Source organism: Falco naumanni, chromosome 6 (assembly GCF_017639655.2).
Source record: "Falco naumanni isolate bFalNau1 chromosome 6, bFalNau1.pat, whole genome shotgun sequence".
Classification (NCBI taxonomy): domain Eukaryota; kingdom Metazoa; phylum Chordata; class Aves; order Falconiformes; family Falconidae; genus Falco; species Falco naumanni.
The window spans coordinates 66227209-66241062 of NC_054059.1; positions in this window are offsets into that span (position 1 = coordinate 66227209).

The following is a 13854-nucleotide window of genomic DNA, read 5'->3' on the forward strand; positions in this document are numbered from 1 at the left end:
CGGCCCCGCCGCTGCTGCCCGCTGCCCCGGAGCGGCCGGGCGGCGCTGCCGGTGCCGGGGTGCAGCAGGGCAGCCCCGGCCAGAGGCGGGATCCTTTCCAGCTCGGCAGCTTTGGTTTCACCGGGAAGCTGCCGGGCTCTCCCACTCCTGTTGGAAATTCTCCTGTGAGGTGGGAGCTGGCAGCGCAGCCCAGGGGTGTGTCGCAGCGCTGGCTCTGGACAGCACCGGGATCCCGAACACTCGCTGCTCTTTGCCTCCCCCGGGGCCTGCACATCCATGGCACAGAAGGAAGCCTCGAATCAGGACAAGCCTGGTCCTGCCTAACACTGAGGGACACTGTCCAGCGGCATGAGGAGTTGCTCAGGGAGATCCCAGAAAGCAAAGAAACTGGTGGATCAGGGAACGCTGATAGATTTTTCACTCCAAATCTGCTTCCAGGGAGGCAAGGAAAAGTCCACCTCCTTAGGCAATCGTTCAGAGCAACAGGGAAGGAGATGACCATGCCACATTAGCAGGGCCTGGAGGCCAAAACAAAGAGAGAGGATTAAATAGCAGCAGGGCCCAAACCTGGCCCTGGGCATCCCCTGCCTAGTGAGGCAGATCTCTGGCCCTACAGCAGCTGCAATTCTTTAACCCATAAACTCAAAGCCACCTGAAAAACACTGCAAAGGCTGGTCAAACTGCATCCACACATTCCAGCCACACGTGAGACAGGCTGTTCTGAATGTGGCCAGGGCTTTCCCTTGCATGTACAGCACCAGGCTCTGCCAAGAGAGAAAAAAAAACCACAGACTATCTACCCCCTCGCCCCAAACTCCACATAACGCAGGCACCCAAAGCTGCCCTCTGCACATGGGTTGGGGCTGCAGGTTGCTGAGAAGGGAGCAAACCATCAGCCCTTCTCTGTCCCACCAGGCTGCGCTTGGTGCTGCTTTGCAATCCTGTACCAGCTTGAGGTTTGTCCTCTGTCACTTCAGAGCCTTTCCTGCGGTTTCTGTGATGGACAGAAATATCTCAGCCCTGAAAGTGAAAGCAGAATGCATCCTCTAAAAGTACAGGGGGAGACCTCTCTCCCTACTCCAGCTTTTCACTGCAGATTGAATCAAAGCTGTTTCCATGATCATTTGGTGGAAAAGTAGTCCAGCTCCAACAAGGTAGGAAATTCTAGTTAGCATTTAGTATTTATCATTATTAACATAATTACCATTTAGCATTTACCATTATTGCCCTGGCTTCAGTTGGAACAAAGTTAACTTTCTTCCTAGTGGTTGGTATAGTGCTGTTTTGGACTTAGGATGAGAATAATGCTGATAACACACTGATGTTTTAGTTGTTGCTGGGCGGTGCTTACACTAAGTCAAGGACTTTTCAGATTTTCATACTGCCCTTCAGAGAGAAAGAAGGCTGGGCTGCACAAGAAGCTGGGAGGGGACACAGCCAGGACAGCTGACCCCAACTGGCCAAAGGGATATTCCATACCATATGATGTCATGCTGAACAAAAACACCGAGGTGGGGGGGGGGAGTTGGGGGAGTGTGGGGGGGGAGTTGGCCAGAGGGTGGCAGCCTGCTGCTCAGGGACTGGCTGGGCATCGGTCAGCGGGTGGTGAGCAATTGCATTGTGCATCACTTGTTTTGTATATTCATTTATCATTATTATTATTATTATTATTTTCCCTTCCTTTCCTGTCCTATTAAACTGTCTTTATCTCATCCCACGAATTTTACCTTTTTTCCAGTTCTCTCCCCCATCCCACTGGGAGTGGGGGGGAGTAAGTAAGCGGCTGTGTGGTGTCTAGTTGCCTGCCAGGTTAAACCACAACAATTATATTTAGCATTTTGTTTATTGAGTGGTCCTACATATAAGGAAGGTGTTAATATAATAATGAAATTTACTGTCTCCTTGTAATGCTTTGGAAGTATAAATAGTCACCAGTCCTGCTACAGAAGCTGGCATGTGTTTCCTTTTCACTGTATCTCCTTCAGCAGTCTGGACTATGACAACAATTACATGGTGACATTTCTCAGTGCTGTGCCACAGTCTTTTGCCAGGTATTTTCTGTTGGAGTCTTAGCAGCAAGAAAAATCCATTGTGCTAGCCATTTTTAAGTACACTGCTCCTTCTGCCTTTACCTTGCTCATCTTCTCTGCTCTTTGGGTAGGGAGCTGAAAGATCTGCAGTGAACAAAAGAAAAGAAAAAAATAAAGTGAAGGAGGTCAGGCAAAGGAAAAATTTAAGCTGTCAGAGTTGTATGCATATAGCAACAGAATATACAGATGTGCTGTTTCCATCTGTTTCTCATTGGGAAGCAGGTGGGTAAGATCAGGTAAATCCAACATATCAGTTTACTTGGAAAAGAGACAAGGAAGGAAAGGATAGAGTTATTTTCTCCTGGGAGGAGGAGCTGCTGTTGCTTTGGGGTGCTTGGGAAGTCATCTCCACTCCCCTGCTTTGGTGCACGTGCCAGTGAAGAGCCAGGGCATCCCTTGGCGCTGCAGACAGCCCTGTGCAGGGGGGTGAGCATGGCGATACCCTCACAGCATAAATACCTGTCAGGTTTAGTTCTTCTGGGTTGCTAAATCCCCACTGAATTCTGAGGCACCTTTCCTTCTTTGCAGGTCACCATCCGTGTTTTTGTGGCACCACCACAAATCCCTTTCTGCACCCACCTGCAGGCAGATGGGCAGGCAGGTGGACAGGCAGTGGCACCATGGAGGCCGTTGAGGGACTGTGCAGCTCCTCAGCTGCCCTGCCACACTCCTGGCCTTGGACACGTCTGTGCTCGACGCCCATCTGGGGCTGCTCCCCACATGGGTAGTAGAAATGACCCAACAAGCTCTTCTGCGGTATTCAGTCTACCTTGTGAAGCCCCTGCCGCACAGACAGCTTCCCTGGAGGGCCCTGCACTGTGCACACAGCAACGGCAGTGCTGGCCTTCCCTGTGCCATGGCTGACCTGGGGGCTGAGGACGCTGCCTGGCAGCTGCCCTGGTGGCCATCTTGGCGTCACCTCATGAGTGCCCTGGGGCTTGGTGCCTGCCAGGGCTGCAGGGTGGTGCTGAGAGGCCTGGTTAATTAAAAAAAAACACCACCACAGCTTTGTGCTGGGAGTTTTCTCCACGCAAGGCAAGAAAAAGCTTTTTTCCCAAATGTGAAAATCCAAGGCACAGAAACATGACCCAGTGAAAAGACTATCCTGTGAACGCTCCCTCTCTCCTGTCGCAAAAGGGATTTTCTTGTGTTTACATACCCTCTGTAAAGCGAAGCCACCTCCTCACTGCAGCTGGGGATGACTTTTCCGGGGCCAGTGGAGCCCTATGTCCGATCTCCATGTGCTGAGGTGTCCCGGTGAGTGCACCGGTTACCTCTGGTGGCTTGTGGACTTGAGTAGCTCTCAGTCCATCCTCCACCTTGAGGAATCCATGCAGCAAAAAGTCAGGGAAGACTTGGCATCCTGCAGATGCCAGCGAAGAAGTGGCAATTTTCTCCCTTGTGCGTGTGCATGCTTGGGTAAATAAGTTAATGACTGCATGAAACAGTGACCATTTCCACACGTGCATCTGATGAGTGTATGTTAGCGAAGCCAGCTTGCACAGAACAGCGGGAAAAATTATACCTAAGGAAGACAACTGAGGAAAGAATATCTCTGTAAGTCATGGCACCACTTCTCAATACTCGCATTCAGGGGTGGAACAAGCCTGAGTTCACTTGCAGCAATGAAATGCCCCATTAATCACGTATGCCTTTGAAAGGGATATGTCAGGCTTGGCTTATACGCCTACATTGGTACCTGATCCCATCTAGACAATGTGAGACAAGCGCTTAACAAAGCAGCTCTAGTTAGCAACTTGACTTATTTGTTAGTTTGCTAGTTAGATATAAATCAAAGTGTTGTAATAAGCCAATGATGCAGCAGCAGCTGCAATCTAATTTAGAGAGAAACAGCCTCATTTTAGTTTTTCTGACACAAACATGAAAGACAGTATCAATACTGAAGCTGGTAGAGACACAGCTGTAAAAAAAATCATGAAATGTCCGAATATGAGGGCAAATAAATTACTATCTCAATAACAGAAAACTTAAAATAAAATCGGGTCTATACTTTAGTAGTTTTAAATTGCCAATAAAAAATGCTGACTACAAGGAATAAATAAATCTTGGAGCTATGCTGTGACTTTTAAAAATCATTTTACCCGTGTATTAAATGAATAGCTCTAGTTACTTCCTAAGTGCTTGTGTGTGCGTAGAAAAGGGTTGCCTCAGCTATGACCTTGATTGATAACACTTTGAGTGTAATTATTTCTGTGGTAGATTGGCCTCCCAAATTTTGCTATAGAAGCCTATTAACAAGCTGACCTTTGAGGCAATTGCACAAAATACTGTGTAGTGGCAGCAAAGAATGCTCTTAGGAAGGGCCATATTTCTGGATGGCAATGTAGTGGCTCAGCTCCATTGACTTCAATTTAGCTATGTCTCTTGATACTGGCTGGAGACCAGATCTGTGGTATCTATTTTGGGAAACAAATTTAGAACCAACAAAAATAAATACTTCCAGATGCAGCACTGAGTCAGCGTATCGCATTCAGTGCTGCTTGAAAGTATTGAGTCAGTTGGCGCAGACAGATTTTTAAGAAGAGATGAATAGTTTTACGACTGTCTATGACATTTATAGACGTGCTTGCTTTGTCTCTTGCTCTATAAAATATAGGTCACAGAATATCTTTGCAGGTAGAGCAATTACTGGCAAGTCCAAGCAGAGAAGAGCATGGTATTTGTCACTCTGCAACTAGCTAGATGTATTATGAGGTTGGTTGGGTTTTCTGCCTTTTGAGATTTCAGACATGGATGAGGCCAGGTTGGTGAAATTGAGAAAACAGTAGACTGAGCCTGTGTAACAAAATCTAGCACTCTTACTAAGAAAAGAGGAAAGCAGAGGTCTGTTGCATTCCTCTGTAACATGATTTAAGTCCTGCAGTTATTTGCACTTGTTCTACCTGAAAAGAAAATGCAGTCAGACGAAAATATAACACTGAGGCAGATTCTGATCCTGCAGTCTTTTATCATAAATATGAAATAGGTAGTAATTTAATGGGCTTACAAGGCTGCTGGTGTGCACAAGATGGGCAGAATTTGGCACAAACAATCAGAGTTTTAGACAGTCTATCTGACCTGAAGAGTCCTGTCAGTCCTCAAAAAAGATGTCACCATTCAAATACAATGCACGTTCTTGAATCTGCAATGTATTTTGGTGGTTCACAAACCTTGGTGCCTGGAGTGCTTTCTGCAGTGTGGGGCAATCATGTGCTACTAAGCCAGGGCTTCCAAGCTCTAAGTGCTCTTAAAAGAGACTTCAGATATTTTCACTCATGTTCGCATGTGATTTTGCCAGATGCAATTTTGCTGCAATTGTCACAAGAACATTGTATCACCATAAATATTAGGGCATTACAGGTGCTTGGATAAGGGGGAGGATTTCTCTTCAGTGAGATGTGATCCAGTAACTGTATGTCCCTCTTTTCCATGAGGAATGGCTCTTATAAAGAAATATAAATCAGGGGAATGTCGGATGGGAATCCCAGGACAGAGCTTTATCTTGTGAATTAGTTCTTTGTGTTGCAATACAGAGCAGAAAGTACTGAAGCATTGAATCTAAAACTGAGGACTGGCATGGATGGCAATTCAGCATGGAATGATGCATGTGGAGTAATAACAACTAGTAATGCTTACATTAGCTGTTTTTCCTAATTACTCTGTTCTGTGACAGTGTTGATACTGGTAAGCAAAGTTGTGTGGCAGATTACTTAGTTAAAGCAGTAGAAGGCCAAAGCGAAGATTATTCCTCATCAATGCTTTTATTTCCATTACAAGGGCAGAGACTATACTGCATATTAAATCATGAGGTTTAGGAAACCTCAAACGTCATCCAAATACTGTAACTGGCCTGCAAATACATATGAGAAATTCTTTAAAATCTACTGTAAAGCTGATCAACAAGTTTTGTACTGTCAGCAGCATTTGTTTGATTATTATTGACATTTTCTATATATTGTCATTGTAGTCAGTGTTGGCTGATGCTGCTCAAATCCACCTAGCACTTTTGCTTGCATGACGTTGATGTGATTCAGCACCTCACAGGCAAATGGAGGAAATGGGTTCTTCTTCTGTTCATTTTTCTGTGCACACGGTAAACACACTGTAGCTGGTAGAATATTTTCAGTCATATCCAGTAGCTGGATTTTCCTTCTATCAGAAATCATAAGCAAAATCACTACCCGAGGAGGAAGAAAAGTTTTGGTCTTGGGAACCCCATCAATTTGATTGATGACCAGGGCCAGTCATGCTAAGGGAATAAAGGATGGGACAGTTAAGCTTCCCAGGGAATACTGTTGACCCTGGTAACAGTGGTTTTCCCGTGCCAGGGAAGAACACTGTTAATGTACTTGTGCATTAACAGGAGAGCTGCCATGAGTGAGGCCTCCACAGGGGAGAAGCCACATGGGTGTCTTTCTCTCTCCTGGACTTCCTGCACAAAACTGTATTTGAACATATTTGCGATCGTACCGCTTGACTTTTAGCCCCTCTCAGTGCCTTACACCATTGCAAGGTGTGTCCATCCTTACTTATCTGCCCTTATGGCCTCTTAAAGCTTCTCTGCAGATGGGGAGGGTGTTAGGCCTTACACCTGCCTGCTGCAACTGAGGACACCGCTGCTCTGCAACTGTTTATTGAACTCTCCCCTGTGTTGAAGGCCATCTAGAACATGTGACACCCATTGGTATCTTCAATCATGGTGTCTGATGTTTCAGTTTTAGCTCAGTGTGTTCACTTGGAATAGCCCTAACCTAACTGTAAACGATTTCTGCTTCTGGCTGGCTTATAATTAGGTTGCAGCAACTTGTACCCTTTTCTCTTTCCAAGAACAAGTATGTGATGGTTTTGGCTGGGATAGAGTTAATCTTATTCATAGAAGCTAGTGTGGGACCATGTTTTGCATTTGTGCTGGAAAGTGTTGATCACATAGGCATGTTTTTGTTCTTGCTGAGCAGTGCTTACACAGAGCCAAAGGCCCTTTCTGCCTCTCACCCACCCCACCATCGAGAGGGCTGGAGGTGCACAAGGAGTTGGGAGGGGACACAGCCAGGACAGCTGACCCCAACTGACCAAAGGGATGTTCCATACTGTATGACATGGTGCTCAGCATATAAAACTGGGGGAAGAAGGAGGAAGGGGGACATGTTCGGAGTGATGGTGTTTGTCTTCCCAAATAACCGTTACGTGTGATGGAGCCCTGCTCTCCTGGAAATGGCTAATTACTTGCCTGCCAATGGGAAGTGGTGAATGAATTCCTTGGTTTGCTTTGCTTGCATGCATGGCTTTAGCGTTACCTATTAAACCATCTTTATCTCAAGCCCATGAGTTTTTTCACCTTTACTCTTCTGATTCTCTCCTCCATCCTACTGGGGTGTAGTGAGTGAGTGGTTGTGTGGGGGCTTACTTGCCAGCTGGGGTTAAGCCATGACAGTCCTTTTTGGCACTCAACATGGGGCTCAAAGTGTTCAAAATAACAACAGATTTGATTGGAATGTGCCAGATCAAATTCATAGCTGTTACTGCTGTTTAGCTATTAACTGACAGGCTCCTGTTCTTGCCATGAGGCTTGCTTACCTTACTGTATGTTAGAGTCTAGTATTCATTAGTGTCTGCTTTTTGCTTTCACTGCTTGCTGTACTGCTGTACTGCTTATCATCTTACTGTGTTGTGCCCAGGAACATTTTTATAATAACAGTGGCGATACACCTGGGCTGGCAGAGGGCCAGGGCATGGCTGCTGTTTCAGGGCTGCTATACTGCACAGGCTGGAACTCCAGTATGAACTCAAGTTGAAGGGACTGTGACCTGTGGATGAGTCCACGTGGGACCAGAATACCCTGAACTGTCTGTGACTGTGAATAAGTCAACACCAGAACAGGTACACCTTGAAGTGTTTGTAGCTATGGATAAATCTGTGCTGCAACAGGTGCACCTTGAAGCATCAGTGGCTGTGCATGAGGTTGTACTGGAGCACCTCAAAGTGTGTGTCCGTGGGTGACAGAGCAGGTACAACCCTGGAAGGACTACAGCCATGGGTAAGGCCATGTTGGAGCAGGTTTACTTCTGAAGGGACTGTGGCTATGGATTAGGCCACAGTGGAGCAGTTAGATCTCCAAAGGTATTGCAGCCCATGGAGAAGGCCATGCTGGAACAGGTACACCTCAAAGCAACTCAAATACCCCTGAAGAGACTGTGGCACACAGGTGAGGCTCCACTTGGAGCAGGTACAACCCTAAGGGACAGCAGTCGGTGGATAAGTCCAAGCCAGAGCAGGGGCAAGGGGAAGAGTTCATTGCAATGTTAAACCCTATATCAGGGGTCCTCAAACTATGGCCCGCGGGCTGGATATGGCCCCCCAGGGTCCTCAATCCGACCCCCAGTATTTACAGAACCCCCCTGCCCCCTCCTGCCGGGGGTTGAGGAGGGAAACCAAGCAGCCGCAGATGACTGCCTGCTACTTAATCCGCACGCCAGCCCCCTGTTTAAAAAGTTTGAGGACCCTTGCCCTATAACCTGGCCCAAAGGGACCAGGGGTGAAGATTGTAATGGATATACCTTTAAACTGTTGTAAACCACTATTTGAGTTGCGTGTTATAGGAATTACTTTAGCAGGAACCACCTGGATCAGTGAAGGGTAAGTCTTACAAGAAGCAGTGCAAGTGCAGCAGTGACCTGACCTGAGCTGACTTTGGTGACCAATAACTCCACACAACACACCACCTCTGCTGTCCTCAGTGACCAGTATGACAGATGGAGCCTAAAGTCATGGACTAAATGAACTCAATGGACATTCTTTGGATGTTTGTGGACATTTGATGGACATTTTACAGGGGTGGTCCATAGAGTAAGGGAGTGATTATATCAAAGGATGGGAAAGGTGGTGGTAGTTAATGAGGGTGCATTGGATAGTGTGGTACCTGAGCATGACACAAATGGTATTGAATAAGGGATGGAGAATGTGCTGGTTTTGGCTGGCATAGAGTTAATTCTCTTTGTAGTAGCTAGTGTGGGGCTGTGTTTTGGATTTGTGCTGAAAACAGTGTTGATAATTCAGGGATGTTTTAGTTCTTGCTAAGCAGTGCTTACACTAAGTCAAGGACTTTTCTGCCTCTCACCCCACACCACCAATAAGAGGTCTCAGGGTGCACAAGGAGTTGGGAGGGGACACAGCCAGGACAGCTGACCCCAACTGACCAAAGGGATGTTCCATACTGTATGATGTTATACTTGGTATATAAAACTGGGGGAAGAAGGAGGAAGGGGCATGTTCAGAATGATGGCGTTTGTCTTCCCAAATAACCATTATGCATGACAGAGCCCTGCTGTCCTGGAGACGGCTGATCACCTGCCCGCTGATGGGAAGTGGTGAATGGATTCCTTGTTTTGCTTTGCTTGCATGCATGGCTTTAGCTTTACCTATTAAACCATCCTTATCTCAAGCCCATGAGATTTTTCACTTTTACTCTTCTGATTCTCTCCTCCATCCTACTGGGGTGTAGTGAGTGAGTGGTTGTGTGGGGGCTTACTTGCCAGCTGGGGTTAAACCACGACAAGGTGTAAGCAGGCTTAGGGGAACTTGGTGGGTATAAATCAGGCTGGTGGTACTTTTTCTGTCAGTTGGAACTTGGCCTTTTTTTTTTTTCTTACATCTTTTAGGAAATGCCTTTGGGAAGGCCATCAAATAAACACCAGTGGGCTGGGCAGTACTCAGACAATGAGGTTCTTTGAGTAATGTGTAGATCAAACCCATTTAAGATGCAGCAAGACAAAGTAGTCTGACAGAGGAGCTGGACCAGCTGTCACCCAGCAGTGGAGTTTCCAGAGTTCATTGCAAAGTTTTAGGGCTGTATAGCTGCCTTGCATCCATTTCTCATGCCCCTCCTTTTGGTCAGATAGCTGCAGCAGATCTACTTCAGCGAACTGGGTTTCTTCAGCTTTTTTGGGGAAGCCAAACTGCCTAAATAGCAGTAGATAAGCACTGTGAGTACAGCAGGACTACTTGTTCTTCTGTGAATTTGGCTTCTTTGCTGTGCAAAGGCCTCTGGGGCAGGGCAGGCTACACTTGCTGTTTAGGTGATGAGGTGATACTTTCTTGTATGCAAAGAGCAACCTATGTTGGGTTGAATGACCTCTTCCAGCCTTTCCTAGGAAAAAGCAGGGCTTTAGTTTTCAGCAACATGGTGATCACAGAAACCTGCTAGCCACTCCCTAGCCTCCCACCCAGTGGGTGCAACAGAACGTGGAGTCACAGGTGAGATGAGGCATATTGTTTCCATTTTCCCCAAAATGTATGCTGTTAAGAGAAAATAGTCTGACAGGGTTGGGAACTTCCCAGTTTCTGCCCTCAAATGTGAGAGCAGGGTTGTCTCCATGCTGCTGGGAGAGGCTGTGTGTATATAGAACTGGATCTGCTGGAGCCCAAGCTGGGGAGACAGTTTCCTTTGCTTTCTCCTTTTCTGATTTTGAAGTATGTGGGGAGGTGTTGTGAGGAAGGGCAGGTCCCATGTGTGAGCCAGGGGTACTGGGCAGTGCAATGATCCGAGGGTAGGAGCAGCAGCAGTGCATGTGAACAGCTGCAGTTTGCAACAGAAGGAGTTTGAGCCTCTGTTCATGCAAACAGCCCTGAAGTCCAAAGGGGACTGTGCCTGTAAGAAGCACAGTGGCATTGGTGTGGGGGCAGGACATAACTGTGGGTCTGTTTCACCTTTTTCTGCCTGGGATGTGTGTCCCAGTGCACTGTGCATAGGAAAAGCTATGGCAGCCTGTTTGCAAAAAACCTGCTTATGTTGGTTTAGTTGTAGATTTTGGTGGCAAGACCGCAGAGAATAGGCCTGTTGCTCTCAGAGTTGAGCTGCCAGTGGAGTATTTGAGGCTGGGAAACCCTGGCCAGCCTAGCACAGTGCTGTGTAGCAGGCATGACAATGCCATGTAAAAGAAGTTCCCTGAAAGGCTTTTAGAAGTCAGAGCAGCTATACAACAGCCTGGGAGCTTGTTAGCTCCCTTGCTACATCTGCCTTGAGATGAACAAGAGCCCCCATCAATGCCATTTCGCCCTTCTGTACCTCAGGCCTTGTGCTCACCCCACCTGCTCAGGACAGGCCCCCGGACAGACAGACAGACAGACAGACGGACAAGGATGCACTTGCTCTTCCCCACACACACACTTCTTTTTCTCCCCTTTTTCCTCCATGGCTTTTTGCTTTTAAAGGTTGCTGCTGACAAATCTATCTATTTGGGGCAAATTGTCAGTGAGAAACTTCCGCTCGAACTCTTTGGGACAAAACTGCCTCTTTGAAAGGGTAAATCCCGTTGCATGAAGGTCTGAACAATGGCCAAATGTGTTGCTGCTACTGCTGCCGCTGCTGCTGAGGCCGGGGCTGTGACAAAGAGCGGATTAATTGGTGCCGCGGCTGACTGGTTCGAGATGGCTCCACTCAGCCCGCGCTGCGGGGAGCCCCATTGACTGGGCCCCGAGTCCCACTTTTCACAAACTCCAAACAAAAGTCAATTTCTTTTTTATAAGGCGAGGGAAGAAAAAAAAAATCAGTTCATGTTTGAGCTCGGGAAGTTGACTTGTTGGATTATAGGGCATCATGCTCTCTCTGTCTGTCTCTCCCATGCTTTAAAGTTGCTTCTCCTGTAAGAGAAGAGCGTGGGGGGGAAAAATGGAAGCAAAAGTGAGCTGTCCCCATCAGCATGAACACGAGAGTGGGCTCTGGGGATAGAAAGCTACCAAACAGCTGGGGACCAAGACAGAGCTCTTATTTAGTGGAGATAAACTGTAATCTGATGTTGTTCTCGAGGTGTCTGCAGCACATCCAGTCCTCAGGTAAGTAGCGTTATCAGTGAATGAGACCAAATTAGTGTGATTGAGGGCAGCATATTCATACAGGACTTCATGACTGGTGAAGTCTCCTGCCTTCTTCTAACAGGGAAGGTTTTCTCATGTGAAAGTGAGCAACACAACTAGGTATCTTGTGTCTTCCTTGAATAACCTTTGACTTCCTCTGACTCTAAGCAGGTCCCACCAGGGAATGCAGAATGAGGTTCCCAAGTGGTACATCCCATGCACTCAACAAAGCTACAATACATATAGGAGCAATCAGAGCGAGAGAAAGGAGAAAAGAAAACCAGGGGATTACTCTTGTGCATACAGATGTTAATAGCTGTTACCAAGTTGGCACAGTTTCTGCAGCTGAGGTTATACTGGAGCATTTTTGGAAGTTAATCCCTGTAATTGCTTTGATAAGCTTGTGGTATTTGAGATATCATTTAATCAATATTTAGCTCTTCTTTTGGAAAATAGTGATCCCCAAATAAAAGAGAGAGGCTATTATCAGATGTAACTGCTGACCCTCTCCTCCTGGCGGTGGTATAGTATCAGATCTCCTAGTTACCTGTAATTTGCCTATATTTTGTCTTTGCAGGGGGACATTTCACACTGGATTCTATTTCTTCCTTTTCTGCAGAGTAGATTATTTGATCTGACTTTCGCTAATTGCTTTGACACATGGGGGAGGGAGTAGGGCATTCAACAGTTAAAGTTAATTCCCCTGACTTTTAAAACATAATTTTCTGCAACCTATTCTTACTTTAACAGGAAAAAACATGTGTTTTATCATCCACAGCTTTGCTACAGACTGTATGGCAGGCAAACAGAGCTTGAAACTAGGGTAGAAGGGTACAGAGTGCGGCAGTTTGATTTGAAGTTCATGATAATTCTCATGTGTTATGTCTCTGTGCCCTCTGTGCATGAACTTCTGATTTTTTAAGGTCCACATAAAGTGATTATGGATTTTTTTCTGTCCACTTTTCAAGTAGAACTATTGTTGTAAAAGTGGGTACAGCAAGAACCAAACAGTAGGAACATCTGTTCATGTTATCCTTGTAGCTCTGCAACTATAACCTAACTTGAAAAGAGTTTCTGGCTTCGTTGCTGGGCTGTGGGATACGCCCACCCACCTGAACCTTTGACTGTGACCTTTGCTACACCACGGCATTTACTTTTACTTTGTATGATTTTCTTTGTCTTTTAGCCAACCTGACACTGGAAAGACTCCACTATCCTCCCAGGGTGATCATCTTTCTGTCTGTATTGTATATCTGCATATAGTTGAGAATTAATCCATCTGTGATTTTACTAGTAAACAGAGAGAGCCATGAAACAAAAAATCTGTAGAAAGGTGAAATTAGTGGTTTCATTATTCACCCTTTTCTTCCTCCTTACAAGAATCCATCAAAGAAACTGAAGATACGAAAGGTGAAATTTCTTATATTGTACGTTAAGTCTGACATAGAAGTCTATAGGAAGCAGAGAGATCCTGTGCTGGGGTTTTCCTTACCATTGAGTATGCCCTTCAAATTTTCATGGTTTCCTAAGAGGAGCTTCATTAGTGTGCAGAAGACAATACAAAGAATTATCCTTTTCATTGTGCCCCTATTCTTATGCTTCTGGCTGTCAGCTACCAAGCTCTCCTAAAACTAAAGATGGCAATTTTCAGCAGAGCAGCTGAGTTGTGGGGAACTCCAAGGGAAGGAATGATCTGATATGTCAAAGGTGTTGGAAAAATCAAAGGGAAAGAGGCTGGAGAAGAGGCAGTTAGAATTGACTAGAAGGACATCATTAGTGATTTTAGAGAGAGCAATTCCTGCAGAGTGAAGTGGCTGAAAACCAGACTGCTGAGTGTCAGAGAGGTGAGTTCAAGAGAATGGGAGTAAACTAGTCATTTGAAAGGATAAGAGGTAAAGGAGATGAGAAAGGAATA